The following is a 19,755-nucleotide window of genomic DNA, read 5'->3' on the forward strand; positions in this document are numbered from 1 at the left end:
TTGCCTGCTCACAAGAAGCTATAGGTAAAGAGAAGTGACAGTCAAGGGTTAAATTATGAAATTTTGCAATTTATTTCTTATCATTTGTGAGATTGTTAAATGTCAGAAAGTGGATTTTTTTTTTTACTATCAGTATAAAACTGAACATACTGTGAGACATAAGGTAGCAGGTGTCTTGGCTCTAAACTATCAAGTCTGTGGGCATTCTGTTATAACAGGTGCTCCAAAAATTTGAACAGATTTTAACAAGAGCTGTATGGGCTTTTTAATTAGCCTGGTTACTCAGCATGTGGAGAAAGCACTAGGTATGTGCTTAAAACATCATTGTATCTTGCAAACAAATGTTTCACATACCCATAGTCATTCTTTTGGTTGTTATCTTAAAATTCCTTTCTATCTGATGCTAGGATTTGATCCTTGTATTCATTCTGCTTATAATATATCCTACCTGAAATGAATCATCATACTAAAAAAAAAAGTGTTGAATAACATATATTCTCATCTTTGGAAGTAAGTATTTAGGAACCTGGATTTACCTGATACTTAGCTGTGATTTTACTTGGCATTATAGAACTATGAGAAGGCACACGGCAAAGAAATTCTGTGCTCTGAATCTCTCGGTTTTAACTACAAAGTGTCTTCTCTTCACTTCCAGTTATGCTTTTTCCATTATTGTTAAGTACATCACAAGATTTTTTAGAAGAGACAATGCAATAAACTGTAAAATTCAAAACAAAATAATTAAAAATGTTTTGATTTTACAATCAATATGATTGATTAGATATGATTTGATAGGTATGATAGGATTTTAGAAATTCATATAAATGCATGACTATAGCATGTAACATGAAAATAATGCCATATAAATTCATTTGTGTTATAATGTTGGTTTAAAAAGAATAAGCCAAAGAATAAGTCACATTACAGGGGGGAGAAAAAAGGAACAAAGCGATGACTTACATAAGATTTTTGTGTAAACTGCACTGTCATGAAAATTAAGATTTTAATTTATAAATAGTTTTATTTTCACATAAAAATGATTTTACTAGTTGTGTCTGTAATACTGACACAAGTATCTGCTGCCGGTATTCATCTAAGATCTTTGCATCTATAATGATTTTGTTGCTATAAAGTTTAATATTGCACATCTTAAATTACAGAAATCAGGGGTTTTTTTACTCTGTAGAGATTGTTGAGATATTATGTGGAGGATTTCACACTTGGAACATTCCTGTCAAAATATCTTTAATCATTTGGTCTAAGATTAAAAATACCAAGACACATTTTGATACATATAAAGTGCACACTTTAAAAAGTGTGCTTAATTTAAAAAATGCTTATATCTGCATTTTTTTAAAGGAACTTCTCTCTTACATAAATTCATGTAAGAAATGTACATTTTATGATTTCACTGTGAATTCATTTTTTCCTTATGCTATTATTTATTTGTTACAAACCAAGACATGCTCAGCAGTAAGAAACACAAGAATAGTCAATGATCATTTATTGCCTGAAGTAATAATTATTACCACTCTTACTGTATTTTTTAAATTTAGAAATCCCAATCAATTTATGAGCTTGATGGAAAACAAAGATGGGGACATATTTATGCAGTGAAATGAAGGTAGTACTTGTCACCATAGATGCTAGTTTGCAGAAGTAACAATAGTGGTGAAAACACAGCAGAACAAGTGTTAGTATGTGTTAGCCACCCAAAATCCCCATAGATTTTGTAATCTGTTTTCTGCTGGAGGATAGGACCCTGGCCATTGCATTTCTGTTAGGTAACATGGATAACAAAAGCAGATTACAGTAGTGCATGTTACCATCGCAGCTGAGGCTGTGACTTGAGCATCGGTTGCCTTGGGCACCAGTACTAGCTCGATTTCTGACCCCACCAATTCCATCACTTGCTCCTGCTTCTGCTCCTGTACTACATACCAAACTCTCAGTTGTGCCAATGCAGTTGATTGTGATTATGTTATAAGGCAAATTTGCCTCTTCTAGAAAGTGAATATGTTAAGCCAATAACACTGCTGAATATAATGTATTATCAAACTACGGTCTCTTTTTGCTGTGAAAATATAACTTACATACAAATTAAGTCTGCTGGGAGTCAGTAGCAAATCTGAAAATAATTAAATGGACTCTGAAATGACAGATACAGAGAAGATGACTCTGTCAGGGAGACTTTGAAGTGGTAATAACTTTGAAAATGTAGTCTTCCTCTTTATTACCATAATTTTTCCCTCAAGTAAGCACCTTCATTTCAGTCTTCCAAGGGCTGGAGAACAGTGACCACTTTAGCATAGTTTTCTAGATTCATCATCATGCTACATTATCTGCATAATCATGAAAATTGAAATTAGAAGTGTCACCCCTGCCGGAGGATGATTTGCATTACTGAAGTGCCACGTAGGAAAGTCTGTAATGAGATTCAGGTAGTAATGGATGAAAAATACAGCAAATGAAACTGTAGGAGGATGGCAATCTAAAGTTAGAAATTATTACAGTAATAGTAAGTAATGGGGGTTATGAGATGAAACCATACGGAGTTGCAGCAACCTATTTCTAAATTTGATAGGGCTAGTCAGTTAATGATCAGAACTAGAACAAGCCATTCTTTTTAGATCTGGAGTTATAAACAAGAAGGCTATTTGTCAAAACTGAGCTATGTCTTAATGCAATGTTTTTCTTGCAAATGTAGATGCTCTAATTGGATTGATTGGATGTTACATTAAGATAGATGCTAAGTACAAGTGATAAAGTAAAATGTTGTTGGAAGGTGATAAGTACACTTTTTTAACATTTCTAGTTGCTGTCTTATGTTAAGATTGATTTTGTATGATACAGATATTTGTACTAGATATAAATACATAGGTTAAAGTAAATATAGAGAATTGGTCATGCAGAATAAAGCCAGCACTAAGGATTTCATCTGTAAGGCAAGATTTGAAAAAGGTTTCAGCTTTTGTAAGTTTGTCCATGGAATAGCCATGGCAGATACAGTTTTGTAATAAAAACCATGAAGCTGTGTGCCCCATCTAGATAGCTAGAAATCTAGCTAATCTATTTGCCAGTATAAATTCTGTGTATGGCAATTCCATTAATTAATATTAAAAATATTATAGCTGTAAAACGTGTAAAGATTTAGGAACTAGTCATGAAAATAATTACAATTCTTAGTGATATTAATAGTTCCATTAATTTATGTAAGCACAGGAGAGCACTATGGAATTAAATTAAGGCATTCATTTACATGTTTGCAGGATTACAGTCTTTGAAGCAACTCTTGAAAATATCGCTAAAAATTATCTAGTTGGGTAAGAAGATGCCATTTTCAAAGAAAAGTTAGTAATTCAGAGATCACTGGAAGAGATATTAAATTATGTGCTCCACAGTCATCATTGTTTATTTCCCACTGAATTTCACCATCCCACTAACTGCTCATTTTCAGGGACACATAATATAGACTTGGTAAAATGTGCCCAATTTTGGAAAATTTCAGCCTGAAAACAACTCTTAAGGAAAAAATTGTGATTGTGAAGAGCAGAAAAAATTAAATGAAAAATGAAGAGTTAAGACACTAATTACAGTTTATTTTTTATTTTTTTTACATTTAGTTTGGCAGTTCTCACTATCTTTAATTGTACAGTGTCTCAGGTCAATTAGGATTCAGCTAATCTTGGAGTCAGTTGACAACGCTGTTTGTAATTAGACAGAGGAAAGGAAAAAGGTTGGTGTTTTCTCTCTCTTCCTCATTAGGGCTGGCCGACTGAGCCAATTTTATTGCTATCTTAAAGGCAGTTAAAAAGGTCATGTGACTGTTTCCTAAATGAATTGTTTTACAAAATGCTGTTGTCTTTTTAAGGATACTCCATTGTTAGGATGGATAAACGGTTCTTATTAAAATTTTGAAGTATGCAATTTGTCACTTTGATTGACAAAGAGAAGCATGTGAATTACTTTACCTTTCACACTCTAACCTAGGAACTACAAGGATTCAAATTTTAAACAACTATGTTGAGTTTTGCAGAACCTGAACTAAAGGGGTCACAAAATCAAAACCAAATTTAATCTTGAATTTTTATCTTTAACAGCTACTAAACAGTACTTTCTACAAAGTAATGCAATTGATATCAATAGTGCCAGACCTTTAAAAATCTTTGCCTGAAACTGTGCTACTTGATGGTTGTTTAATAAAGGTTCATGATAGCACTAACATAAAGGTATTGAATTACTGTATAACATTCTAAGGAAAAGCAGTTAGCAGGTAGAACTGATGTATATTTTAACAGCCTTGAAACTGATTTTAAAAATTTGCTGTGCATACTGCAGTGATATAATAGAAATTGTCTTAATTAATTAATATCTTTGTAATTTTAGACATAGTTCTTCTGTTAGTATTGCAGTATTTTTTTCGTGATTAGTGCAGCACTGACTCCACTAATACTAAATTAAAGGTGAAATGGATATTACTTTTCAGAACATTTAGTACAATGATTTAATCATGTTTTTACTTTGATAACTGTATTTGGATAATAAACAATGCTTATACATTTATATAATGCGTATTATATCATACATTATAACAATACTAATAGAAGATAAAAGAAAGCAACCCTCTAGTTATGTAATTTGAAATTAATATAAACTGACATTTGAGAGCTCATGAGAGAAAAAAGGAAAAAAAGGCAACAAAAGAGAAAAGAAAGACGGAGAAACTGTAAATGAAACACAAGAGGGAAAGTCCCAACAGTTCTAATTAAAGATATTTCCACGTTAGAACTACAGCATCCACCCACATGTCATTCTTGCATGACATGTAGCAGAAGAGCATCAGTTCTGTCTTCCTTGTACAAAATAATTTGTCCTATAATTGTTTATCAATAACAGCAAAAGTGAGAGTTTTTGCATAATCATATTCATAAATTGTACAGAAAAGCAGTAATTATAGTAAATCTGCCTGTAACCAAAAAGTGATTGCTAAAGTAACTTTCAAGAAACTCTGCCAGCCATGTGTTATCCAGTATTTTACTGTCTGCACTGGTTTCCTTCATCAGGTAGGAGATAATGGAGCAGCCTGGAGAAGGTGACTAGCTCATTGCACATGTGAAAAAAGTAAAATGCATGTTTCCTCTATCTCATTCAAAGAGGACAGAAGTGAGAACAAAAAGCCAAGCATATTCATGATAGTGGCAGATGGTGCCAACCTTGCACAGCTATTTTCTTTGATTATTGGCTACTTATTATACTTTTAAAAATGAGAGACAAAGCGAGAAAGCTGTGGTTCTAGAAGAAGATAATGAAGTTACACTGACATAGGTCATTGTCCTGAATATCACATACAGATTTGTTTTGGGTTTCTATAGAATTTTCCTTGATTTCTCCTTCCACTTTGTATTTTCTCTAGGAAACCACCTAAACTGAATACAGATCTCATTATGCTCACACCAATATTAGGCAGAGTTTGAGATTAGGTGGAATAAATTTGCCTGTGCCATTTTAGAACACATTTAATTATTACAGTCTTTAAGAACTGCCTTTTTCTTTTCAAAGAATAATATTAACTCACAGTAGTTGGTATCTTATTTGTTTAACCACTGTCAAACAGTAAGTCTCGATTTTGAATTTTGAATATCCACTTCTGAGAACTACATTTACTGTGCGGAATCATACGGAACTTGGCACAGATTTGGAAAAAAATAATGCTGGATTCAGAATGGAGGCATTTTTTTAAAGTGCCTAAGTAAACATCAGGAGGTTTTTGAGTACTTTTATTTTTTTCTTTCCTGCTCAGAAGGTCCTATTGCATAGTATGGTCACAGTTAGATGCATGTTTAATGAAAATAAAAACTACAGCCAAGTTAGAATGAAAGAGGAAGGAGAGTCTACCAAGGCTCCATTTATGATTATTGATTCTGACACTCTTTCAAGCAAGAAAAGGCCAGTGGAGAAAGCAACATCTTTTCCACCGAGTGAATGAATCACATTGCCTTTACAAAGGATCCGGAGAATGAATAGGAGAGTTTGGGGACCAAACAATGAGACCAAATGAGGTTTTTCCTACCCAGGAACGTGACCGGTCAGGCTCCTCTTAAAGATTACATTTCTTTTGCCAGCAATAGAAGGAAATTCAAGCAAACATGAAGTGGATGCTGAGCTCAGAGAGAGCCTTCACCAATAGAGAAAAAAGTATTGCTGTCATTTCCAGAGCAGAGGGCACATTATAAACAAGTTAGGTTAGTCTAATAATGAGGTCTGAAGAGATTTTTATTGCTATGTATACCACTTGGATTTGTAATTCTTGCGTCTGGAGCAGTGCTTTAATGCTAACCACATTATAAACCTGTATCCTCATGCTGGTGTGACTGTGTTACAAAGGAGACTATTTGCAAAGAGAAATATCAGGTCACTGAACCTATGATCCTTTAATATATGTTTCAAATAATTATTTCAACATTGGAAAGCTCTGTGAGTTGTTCATGTTTTAGTCTTAACCAGTTGCCATTTTAGATATCACATGGTCAGGAGAATGAAACAGGGTCTTGGAAGTGATACGGTTCTCGATAAATGATAAGCTTATCCCATGCCATGCATCATCGTCTAAAAATAGCTCTATTGTCATGATTCCAGTTTTAATAATCCAAATTTCCCAATAGAGTGGGTATGGATCCTCTTTACTTTACAGTCTTAGATATAATGAAGCAACATGGCCCAACACGCAGTGGTTCCGATTCCTGGAGAATCAGAAAAGGTTAGTGGTACCTATTCATTATGTATCATTCATTATGATATATCTTTTTTTTTGTTTAATATTATCACTATAGTGTATTTTATGCAATGCTATTGAAAATGAATACATTCATTCTGAAAATTATTATCCTCCACTAAACCAATAGATGTACAAATGCAAAGATAGAGTATGGCAGAATTATCAGAAAACCTTGACAACAGATCTGCCAGTCTTCTCATCCCAAACCTATATAACATGTACTTGACTGAGATGGAAAAGGCAAGATATGCAACAGCCCAGACATGCAGAAACACAAGTATCTGTTTTAAAAGTAAGCACACATGTAAGCCTTAACACTATCAGGAACCTGGTGCATTTTTCTGCAGTTTCTCAAAATCAGTCATTTTATGCCTGCTTGTTTTTGTTTGTTTGTGCTATAAATTTCTTGATTCTGTCTTTTGGTATGTGATTGTACAAAGGCCAGTAAACTGAGAGGAAGAATGCTTTTAAAGCATTTTTTGTATATAGGGTTGAGTCTGCATTATAACACATTCTTTCTGAGCAAAATTATCAAATAGCTGTCCTTCAGCTATTAAATTTAAAAGGGATGCAGCATTCACCGAGCTACTTAAAACTGAAAATTTAAAATATCAGAGGGAAATAATAATTAAATTTTACTGAAGACTTCCAGAGAATACATTCTGGAATACAAGGAATCACTTGTGAGTTCTGCTGATGAAAAAGGAAAGTAGGTAGAGTTAGGATCATTTATATTGAAGAAGATGGGATAGAAAGCATGGTGATCCACAATCCATGAATAGTGAGGTAGTGAAAAAAGATATATTCACTGAAGAACAAGGACTTTATATTAGACAGCACATGATGAAGTACGTTTGCTGGGCCTGCACTTATATTTTTGAGGCACCCAAATAATTATTGATTTGCATAAGTAAAAAAATGCAAACTTAGACCCTGCATTTTCCATGACCTTTCGTTCATGTCAACTTTATGTTAATTACCAGTGTCTTTGGATAGGCAAACACATGCAGTCTATTTCTGTGAATCACAGAATCACACTATTCATATGTACATAGTACCGGACGATGGATAAACTGTCTCCAGTCCATAACACCAATAAAATCCATAACGTTGCTGCTAAAAATTAATGAACCATGTCTGAAGAGCCATTTTTTCCTTTCAAACAATATAGCGGATCTAGGCAAAAGGTAAAACTCATAGAAGATTTTACATATTAAAACCAGAGCCAGTTGGCTGCCTTGGTTGAGGTGACCAAATGCCAGCAAAACCAAAATCTTCATTTGCTTTGAAGACCTCATGCTGAATGAGAAGCTGTTGTTGAGATAAAGATACTCACTCTTTGCAAGCATTTTCATTTTCTCCTTTTTGGACTCTCCAGAGAACAGAAAATTTAAGCCATAAAGTACGCCTGTCCCTTTGAGATCAGAAAAGCTCAGAATGTGCACGCTTTGAAGAACTGAAGTTGATCAAACTGAAGCATTGAAGCTATGCAACTGTGGAGACATTTGATTCTATGAAATACTGACTTCACCAAAAACTACACTAGGTATTTCCTATTGCAGAAAGTAATATGAAATTTCTTTGTATCGGATGAGCTCTATGCTATTCAGGAGGTTGCTCCGCAAAATAGTTGATGAGGCTGTCGCTTGTAGCCCTTGATGGATAACTCATGTAAAACTCACAAAGCAAGCATTTCTCAACATGCCTTCCTAGCCGTCTTTGCTGAATACAGGTGTTTAGAGATCCAAAATCTAGCCAGCATAGAAAGAGATTTCTTTATTATGCAGAACTGTGTCACTGGGTAGGAATAAAAGAAACAAGAAGTGATTGTTCTTGGTAACTTGGTATGTAAAAATATTGCCAAAATTGTATGTTGTTGCATGTATGTGTTAACTATAGTTACCTCTGTAAATAGACCTGTACTTTTTCTGCAACAGGAATTTATTCTAATACTTTTATACTTTTCGTTCCTTAGTGGTATAATAACTACTGTGTCATATATATAGAAATTATTCCCAAGAATGTAACAAGCAGGATTCACACATTTAAATGAATTTAAAAAAAAAAGCTGAACTGTTTCCAAATTCTTCTATCCAAGCATCACTTAAGAAACTGTTTGTTCAGTTCAGTTTCATCTCTGCAGCTGCCAAACCACTTCAGTTCTGCCAGCTCTGCTCTCTGATTGCAAAATAAAGGGTGGTCACTTCACAGTGTATGCAAGAAATATTATAATTTTGTGAAAATGATGACATTTAAGAAATCCTTTCAATAGTAAATTGCTAGGCTATCCTGCTACATGCCTATTTAGCAGGAAAAAAAAAAGGAATCTTTTATATTCACTTTTCCATGCCTTCCTATAACATTAGTGAATATAGTATACTGGGTTTGCATTTTCTAAGACTGATGCACTTTGCTGCAGCTTACATTCATAAATATTTTTGTAGTATAATAGCCTGTCAAAACAAATCTGTTTTCCTCATTTGTGTGTGTGCAGAAGGGTGTCCTTTCTGCTTTGTGTCCATCTCTAAAGATAACAATAGGACAATAGTAATTGCACAGCAAAGTAAAGCTTTTTTTTTTCTTTTTTTTTTTCTTTTTTTCTCCTTAAAAATCAGGGGATGTGTGAAGAAATGAAGCAAATAATAGCCCCTTATTATATGAAAAATGTTGCTACGTAAATGCATTAACCATTTTCATAGCTCATGTCTGAAGACCGGAGTCTCTTGTGTCCATACTGTGTGCAGAAACACAAAGACATAATACATAGGGAACTGCAAATTGTTTTATGAAGATGAAATGCAGATAATTACATTACCCTAATGCTTTGTCACATACATTTTTTGAATTTTCAGAAAAATAATTTCAATGGTTCACTAGTCTCTAAATGAAAGGTTCCCACTTGATTGAAAGTAAAATATATAAATATATCATATTGCTTTTAACCCCAAATATAATTTAAAGCAAAACAGAGAGGAAAAAAACAGTAAGCTGCTTATTGATCATTTTGCTTAAGTTCCAAGCAGTTTTCTTCTCAGGAAAATAATTTCCATCAGCTGAAGAAGAAATTAAAGTGTACTTAGAAATAAAGACGAGAATATTAAGGGTTTTGTTTTCATAAGGTTTTTTTTCCTTGATAATAAAAATATTTGTGTATAAATGGTGATACAGAAAAGTTATTAGAAATAACAAAGTAACAGGATGTCAATTTCTGCAATATAGATGCAAAAAAGAAGGCAACTTAGTGATTTTTTTTTAATGGAACAAATGTAAAAATGAGAACTACTACAGCATTCTGATTTTTCCTGTGACTAGCATTTTATCTTATTCAGGGTACTGTTTCTATCAGATCATGTTTTGTGTTTTTCCCATGCTGACCAGCATTTTGCTTGGCGGGAAATGTCATTCTGCTCAGAGACACTCATTATGGGGTGAGGAATCATTTCGAGGGCTGCTTTTTGTTCACCTTGCTTTATGACTGTAAAGTGCTAAAACTGGCTGTAAGGCAATACCAAATCATAACGGTGGTGTCTTGCACCCATTTTCTACTTAATGTGTATTGTAATTTACATTAATCCTGAATTGGATCTACTATGAATAAAAATTATAGAAATAGGTATTGCACTTTTACACTAAGAAATATTTTTGAGAAGGACAGTCAGTTTATTTTTCTTCATATTAGCCTCATAACTAGTACTTGATGTAAGTACAGATACTGAGAATTAGAAGTAATTCTAGCATGCCTCTTACATGGGATATTATGTAAATATTAGCATTTGTTTGTCAAATACAATTTTCACATATACTTGTGCAGACCCACTGTACTGAATATATGCACAGAGATACGTCCTCTATCAAATCGTTAACCCAGAGAAATATATCCTTTGCAACACAGCTTCATGCCAATCGCCACTTCAGTAAACACTGCCACATCACGATGACTGCTCTCCAGGAATTAGCAATGAGTTTGTTTATAATCAAGTTTATCAATATTTATAAAGTACTGTACTTAAGGGGATAATATATTGATAAAATACAGTTCTAAAATGCATTACATTTCCACGTTATATTTTATGGCTAAAAATACATGTAGTGGGTGTGGAGTAATAGGGGCCATACCCCGCCCCCACAAACAGTTTCTTTATCACCCCATCTGCTACCCCAAATGCTAACTCTCATGAACACCACTGCTTTGCAGCATGTTTTATTATTCAGGCTTTGGTGGGAGGAGAGCTGCAGAAAGAAAGTGTTAACTGTAGAGAAAGGGAGGGTCAAACCAAGACCCAGAATAAGCTATATTGCTCCACTAATGCCAGGACAGCGGCACAAACTTCCACTGGACCTGAACTGGCTACTAAATACCACTAGATTAGATTAAAACCTGCTAGGAAAAAAGGAACAGTGAGAAGGAGGTCTAAACACATTTGTCAAAGAATTAATAAAGAGGCTAAAGGTATTTACGTAGGCAGGGAACATATGGAAGAGGAACAAGGCAGACTTTGAGAAGAAATTATTTAGCTTCATTAAAAAAAAACAGAACAAAGATAAGGCTAGGGAAAAAAAAAGAAAGTTTACACTGTTTTCATATTGCCTTTCTGTTTTTCCAAAAGGAAGCAGGAGGTTGGGGCCCGATCCGAAGTGCACAGAAGTCAAGCAAAGATTCCTATTGCTTTGGATGGGGTACTTGGGAAAGAAAAAAATGCTGCTGAATAAGTATCAAATACTGATGAGTGTTAATGGGGGTTTAAGAGACAAAGCGTCCAGTTTGAAGCACTTATTGGCGATGTCTACACTATCACCACTTGCCAAAAACATTTCCATCATTGTGCAATGGTTGAGCTTTATAACTGACTTCCAGCATTTTAATCTAACCCAGCTCAGAGCAGGTGAGGAGCTGGCTGAATGTAACTCATCGAGATGATTTTGGGGATGACAACATTGTTCATAAGTGTAAGTCAAATTCAGTAAGCAATTTCATTTGGAAAAAATCAGTTGGGGAAAAGCCAAAGGGGAAAGTGAGAAAATTGAAGGGATTTTTCTAATATATTCAAAATCTAAAAACCTGATTTTTGATCTTACTAGTTTTCTTTTAAAATTGGTCTATTTTTAATAAAAAATTATTAAAATGGAAGAATCCTGAAAGGGAGTAAATGTTTTGTTTTAGGACAATTGAAATTATTTAGGACAACACAAAATTAATTATTTCTCTGATTATGTGATTCATCTGTCAGTCTGCAAATTCCATTATTCATACAGCTCTTAACTAGGTAATACACTTATAGCCAAAATGACTAGCCAATATTCTGGGCCTCATTGGCACGTATCTATTAGGATGTGAAGCTGACCATATGAATCATGTTTTCTTTCAAAAAATCCCATTGATTTACAATGACTACATAGAGATCTTCCTTGAATTCAGTCAGAACAAACAAGATTCAATTTTCGTATTCCCAGTTGCAAGCCAGACAGTGTTCCCTGAAACGATACCCTATTTCTTGGTTGCTGGTTTGCCATGGTAAGTTTATTTGTTTGTTTTTTTCTTGGTTGCTTTCTCCTGTCTTTAGGTGTTATATTGGTATGTATGTTTATAGACTAGACTGACCTTTATGCTAAAATGTACAGCATGCACCAATATACCCAAAGGTCTGTATGTTCAGTGACAGGAAACTGTAGTTCCTGGCCCTACAGTAATTGTTCATTGAGCTGGGAAGGTGAGGAGTGAAAGCATCATACGGGAAGATGTATTAGTAACTTTCCCATATGTAGTTCTCTGCTCCTGTAAAGACTCTGATGAGTCAGAGAGTCAGTCTCAGATGGTGAAGAGTCACGGTGATGGTCTGTTTCTACTGCACTCAAACAGAACTCGGGATAAAATAGAAGATCTACGTGTGGAAAAACCACAGGTCAGTATTAGAAACGATGGAAGGTTGTGTCTTGATGTTAAACTGAATAGTGTCCTGTTAATTTATGTATGCCTCAGAGCCTTTTAAGTTTTCTGGCACTGGATAATCAAATCTTAGTATAATCAAGTCAGTTTTCAATTTTCCAAGCCAAAAGATTCCATGCAGTATACTCAGCAGTGATCCTTATGAGGTACTATAAAAAGCCAAATTCTGTTTTATCTATGTGGCCTTTCCTCAAGAAAATTTATGCTTTCTTGCTGGTTGAAATGTGTTAGCTGACACTCTTCTTCACCAGAAATGGCTGTGGACTGAGTCATGAACAAGGATGGGATGTCTTATATTGGGATGGCTGCAGTAGTTCCCTACCTACACTGCAGGAACAGTTCAGACACTGATGTAGCAGCTACAGAATTGCAAATAAGAGCTTGGCATTTGTGTAATAAACTTTAGCAGTTCAACTACTGCTTTCCGAGAAGCAGAGCCAGCTTTGTAGTCACGGTAGGAATCTCTAAGAGAAGCAAGAAAAAGAGAGATGTGAAACACTGTGACTGCCTCAACTTAAGCCATCCCCACTTGTGAATCAGATCCCTATGGTGCCTTGACTGTTGTGGTGTGAATCCGGCAGGACACTTTGGAATGAAAGATAGTGCAGTATGAAATATATTCTATTATTACTTGGATGAATTGGAGTTGGAAGAAACACCTATTTATTAATCTTCATACAATGACATTGCACATGGCTCGTCTGAGATTCAAAGTCCAATGGAAAGTACATTTGACATTAAATTTACTTTGGGAAAACGAAGAATTCTTATAGTTTCAAAATTAAGGAAAATAGTAGCACATTGTCTCAGAGAACAGTGCTATGGTTTTATGGAAAAAGGAATTAATCATACCGGACACAATCAGTTTTAAGTATGGCACAAATATAGTTTTGCAAAATGTCAGAGTCACGCAGCAAAGACATACAACTGCAGACAATGACTAGAAAGAACTAAAGCCTCCCTGGTTACCTGGAATACTTAAGCATGACATTCCCAACTCAGTAGGGAAGGACTGAGACTCACAAATTGTCTGCTATCTAATTGTCTCTTGGCTCAGCTTGGAAAATGCAAATAGAACTAGACTGCAAAAATTGGTTCAAGAAGCCCTAACAGGATATCAAGCACTAAGCAGTATACAGCAGATGGTAAAAGATTTTTAAAAAGCAATCTTCTTGAAGTTCACAATAGTCTAGGAAGTTAGAAAATGGCAGGTGGAGCAGGAACTATAACAGGTTATGAATTGTCAATAATTTCCTTTTCAGTGGCAATGAAACTGCTCTTGAAATCACCAAAAGGTTATAGAGATACACTGTAATTGGAAGACAAATACCTCAAGTGAGAATTGACACAAAGATGTAACAACTACAAGAACTGCAGAGGAAGAATGTAATCTTCTGAATTAGCATTTATGAGCTAATACAGAATTATGGTCAGTCCAGAAAATCTTGAACCTAGAAACACAGGCTATAAATCAAGAGAATTAAACAGCCTAAATACTTAAGAACATATTCAGCAGCAGAGCATTATTGTCGAGATCGTCAGTGTCCTTCATTACTGTACAAAGGACACAAAAACTATGCCCCAAGATACTTGAAGTTTACAATCAAAATAGATATTGCAGCACAGAAATAAACAGCGTATATGGTAGGAGGCTACATTTGAAGAGTACGCAGTGATGCAGAGGACATGCATTTGTACACAAACAGTTCTAGGTTTTTACCTGCACTGGATGCATATTTTATTTAGCAGCTACCTCTGCCGACTTCTTCACTCCCCAGTACAATACTAAGGAAATTAGAGGCATGACTCACACCAGCGTACCAGTTGTAAAAATAAACAATTCCTGACAACAAATAATAACTGGTAAAATGTTGTCGAATTTGTTATTTTCTGGCCTCTTATCCTCTCACTACGGTAGGCAACTGTCCACTTCCCCTATGCTTCAAGTCAGCCATTCTGCCTTTGGTAGAACAAACATACTGACAGCAGAAATTAAAAAAGAAAGTGAAATTACTGTTGTCAAGCTGATACAAAGTGAATAGAGGATGTTGTACAGTTTCAAGGGAATGGAAAAGAAAATTAGAATGTAATTATCTTGGTTAGTCTGCATTTAGATAGCCTGAAACAGTGGCATCAAAGACAGATGTGAATTTTCCGATTCATTTTAATGGAGCACTAACTGCAAAACATAATTATGACAACTTTAATGCTAACAGTGTTAACTGTTCCATTTCTGAATCATATACTAGATATATCCATTACAGCACCACCTCATTACTGTTAAGCTTACTTGATATGTACTAATGTTTCATTCATCTTAAACGATTACTTAGAAAAATACTGCTGGAGCCCACAGAATGTCCAAAAGCAGAAAGGCACAAGGGACAATCTCAGAGTCAAACATAAAATCGCTGCTTTCAGATCTCATTCCTAGACTTTTAGCTAAACAGCTCATTGATCTCTGACGTCTGCTTGTCATAATATTGTTTTTCCACTGCAAGAGAAGTCTGATAGCTTCAGACTTTCCTTCCGCCTCTCTGATCTTCCTATAAGGAACTCTTTAAATATTTATGTCAAAGTGTACCAGTTAGAAATCAGTTTGAGACTTTCAAAAAAGCCCAGCAAAACTGGACTGCTGGTAAGGAAGAATGTCACACAGCTATAGCCTAGAGAGACAAGGGTAAAGAGACCACAGCCTCAGAAAGCTGAGACTTATAACTCTGTGGGGTGTTAGCTTTCCAGAATGAGTATGTTTGGAACAGCAACAACTACGTAGTAACAGACAAAAATTCAATTCTCTCACCTCATGTCCTATAATTATAACAACAGTAATGTATCGAAACAGCTAAAGTCTTGCTGCTCAATTAGCTCATGCGCGGGAGATAGACAATTTATTCCTACTCCTTATTTTACAGTTAGCCTTTTGCCTTACTCTCTTAGCAGGTGGCAGAGTCCAAAGATACAGGTGGTTTTCCAACTTTCATTTAAAATGACTGATAATTTGGACAAAATTCCTGTGAGTCAAGTCAAAAGAACCTGTCCTGCAGCAACCTCAACATGGCCCATAAAGGAGAGAGAATAAGCACTGGTTATTTGGAGCACTGGAAGAAATCCCACTTGTGTTTTCTTGCTGACAGCCCAACTCAGAGAAAGAGATGATGCTCTTCAGGAAGCAAGGTCTCTCCTGCCTAAATGAGTTGGCAGGGAATAGGTGACAGGCCATGTTAGTGAAGAGAAAACCTTAGGTGATTCCTTTTTAAGTCAGTAGTTTTCTGTCCTTTCCACAAGGTAGTGACTCCTATAAAGACCACTTTTATATATATGCACGCGTGTGTGTATACATGTATATATGTATTTATACACACACATATAAGTACAAGTAAATGCGTATTTCTTGGAGATTCCTTGACTCCTTAAAAATTGCAGAAGAAAACCAAGGTGCTTGAATTTAGTGGGTGGAAAGTGGGTTAGAAATAGGACAGTTTACCAAATTATGGTGGTCCCATCCCACAGACTGTTGTCCTTTCTTTGCAAGCTGTATAAATTCAGCCTTCAGCTACATTTCCAACTTCGATTCCTTGTCACATTTCTCATTCCTGTCTCTCTGCTCAGCCAATGACAGCAGTGCCAATCCCCCAGTTGTTAAATCTATCCGAAAGCTTCCCCCCTCCTACTTTATATCACCCTAAAAGTGATTTTTGCAGCCTCTCCTCCAGAAAGAGTGAATTTGAACACAAAGACGGAATATTTGAGCCAACGAGAGAAGTAAAAAGAGAATCCTTGAAGTCTTTAACTCATGTTATCCTATGCACATTACAGGAAGGAGAATGTCCCTTTAAATAGTTTGGGAGCCCTCTAGTGATTCTTCCTGTCTTTTGCCAAAGAAACGATGAGATCCTCCCCCCTTCCAGTAGAGGTAACTGGAGGGGCCTTTCTATGTAGCTAATGGACCCAGTATTTGCCATCCCACGATGCCAGTGTTAGTCCCACAAATCCTTAATGCGGCACAGAGAACCAGAATAAAGTGCTTTCCTTTCCTCAGTCATCTCTGTTTGTCCATTTTATTCATCATTTAAATTCCTGTTTTGCAAAGTTGCAAACTCTGGGAGATCAGCGACTTAAGTCTTGGCAGCATTTTGTCTTGGTTTGCAAAGGACCTTCAGGGCAGAACCCCAGGGACATGTAAGCTTGTGTGTGCTGCAAACCCTTCCTTCTGAGTTGCCAAGAATTAGAGTGTAAATCTCGAGCCTTTAGATTATGGTGAGAGCTAAACCTTTTGCTAATCTACCATTACAAACCATAAGCTCTTATAAAATATATTTTTAGGAGTCCTATTGAATCACACACTGTGTAGCATAATGTAATCAATACAAGAAGCTGCATATAAATAATCTGTTTGGATTCTCACACATTTTAAGATGAGAGAGGGCACCATTCCCAGCAGTACTCCCCCCCCTCCCTCAGAGTTCACACCTTTTATAGGGGAAAATGATTGTAAAGTATTCATTTAAGCCAATAACCAAAGCTTATGTTATTCATTTCTCGGTGATATACATAGTGCTCTTTTTGTATACTATTAACTGTGGACATATGTTTTTCATTTGACTATGTTACTTACACACACAATTCTTTTAAAAAATATGTAAAATATAACAGCTGCTGTAAAAAAAATATTTTTAGATCTCTGAAATGCCTAACGAGCTGCAGTGCACAACAAAAATGGTTTGGTCTTTGGAACATGCCCGTAGTAAAATACCACGGAAGAGTTTAATCCACTTGGTCATCTCCCTGGAAGGGAGCAAGTTGACACAGTTCTAATAGGACAATGTGCTTCTGTGGGGTATATTCCTTGGCTATAACAGCAAGGTCTTGATCATTCACTGCATCAAAGCAATGATACAAATAATGGATCAGCCAACTTTTAAAACAGCAGTATAAAAGCAATTGTAAAGGCACTGACTGTATCATCTGAGCTCTGCTTTGACATTGCTGTTTTCTGATGGCAAAAATATACCTATTTCCTGCCAGTGTAAGTGAGAGATTAAGGGGTAAATATAGAAAACCTAAAGTTTGCTTTGGATGAGAAGTTTTTTCTTTATGAATTATTGAATAAATCAAATATCCTTGGTTCTCATCCCAACAGAGTGTGATGATTGCTAGCTTGAAAAAATGTAGCAAGAGCAAACGTTGGCAAGAGTGAAGCATTATAATGTGATGTCTACAGAGATTGAGAGATAGAAAGGATTGTCAGTTACAGTCAATGCTATCAATGTTGGTAGAAGATATTTAAACTGTAATTCTACCTAGATTAAGGTACTTAAAAACAGTGTTCATGGCTTGAAAACAACCTGTGTGAACCTCTTTTAAGGAATGAATTCCACCGCTGGTTAATACATAGATGCAGATTATTCCATTGCAACACTTTTGGCTGCTACCATGTGAGGGAATGGCAAGTATGGAAAACTGTCAAAACTGAATGTCTTCTTCCTTCTCTTCCAGTTGATAAGACAGGAGAACTAAAATGCTTTTTTGAAATCAGTCATGTGGTATCTGGAGAGTAGGATGAGAAAACAAAATCTTCTTTATGAAGATCCCAGTCATACAGTGGTAGAGAACATACTGCGGAGGATCCTGCTCTCAGAAGAGCTCTGACATTCCTTGCAGCAGCTGCAGCACCATTCTGCAAATTTTCTGCTGCCATTTGATGGTGAGCCATGGTCTTTACTTGCACCAGGTCCTGCTCTGCCAGTTTCTGCTAAAGCACCTTGCATCATCCAAGTTAAATGTCTAGACAGTGTTTCTCATTTCTTTGTTTCTCCTACATTTTCATTGCTTTAGTCTTGATGTTTCCAGAGTGTTAAGTCCAATGTGTTTAAAGATGTCCAGGGTGTTCAAAACTGTGTAGACAGTGTCACTGAAGCACTTCCATTCTGCTTCAAAGGTGTCCAGGGTGTACAAAGTTCCACAGGCAACGTCCTTGAATCACTTCCAGTCAGTTTTTATGTCACAGGAAGTTGCACTAGTGGTATCCAGCTGGCTTTCCGCTGATTTTCAAAGTGCTGGTTTTACAGCAACAATTTTACAGTAGTAACTTTAAAATTGTTGAAATTTAGCTTATTCCAAAGCTTTTGCTTAGTTTGATGTTGTCGTGGTTTAATCTCAGTCGGCAACTAAGCACCACGCAGCCGCTTGCTCACTCCCCCCCACCCGGTGGGATGGGGGAGAGAATTGGAAGAGAACAAGTGAGAAAAAACTCATGGGTTGAGATAAAAAACAGTTTAATAATTGAAATAAAATGATAATAATAATAATATAATAATAATAATAATACACAAAACAAGTGATGCACAGTACAATTGCTCACCACCCGCCGACCGATGCCCAGCCAGTCCCCGAGCAGCGGCCCCCCCGGCCAGCTTTCCCCCAGTTTATATCCTGAGCATGACGTCACATGGTATGGAATGTCCCTTTGGCCAGTTTGGGTCAGCTGTCCTGGCTGTGCCCCCTCCCAGCTTCTTGTGCACCTCCAGCCTTCTCAGTCGGTAGAGCACGGGAAGCTGAAAAGTCCTTGACTAGTGGAAGCACTACTTAGCAACAACTAAAACATCCGTGCGTTATCAACTTTGTTCTCATCCTAAATCCAAAACACTGTACCAGCTACTAGGAAGAAAATTAACTCTATCCCTGCTGAAACCAGGACAGATGTGGATGTCAGACTTTCCACAGATCAGTTAATTTGACATTTGAATCCTCCTCCCATAGACTGATGCTGATGTTGCCCTGGAAATGGTGTAATCAATCACTGCCAATTTTTAGAATGGGAATATGTCTAGGGAATTTTGATTTTACTTGGAAACTGAAGGCCTGTGATCATATTAAGTATATTTATTTAGGAAGAATAGGTCACTGTTTTTGCACTTTTCATACTGTATTTTTCAATAATACCAGCAGCCTTGACAGTCTTCCTCAAAACAAGCTTTGATGCCACCAGGATAATAATTATGCTCTTCTTTGGTATCTGAGAATTTATATGCTC

The sequence above is a fragment of the Aptenodytes patagonicus genome, chromosome 6 (assembly GCF_965638725.1).
Source record: "Aptenodytes patagonicus chromosome 6, bAptPat1.pri.cur, whole genome shotgun sequence".
Lineage (NCBI taxonomy): Eukaryota > Metazoa > Chordata > Aves > Sphenisciformes > Spheniscidae > Aptenodytes > Aptenodytes patagonicus.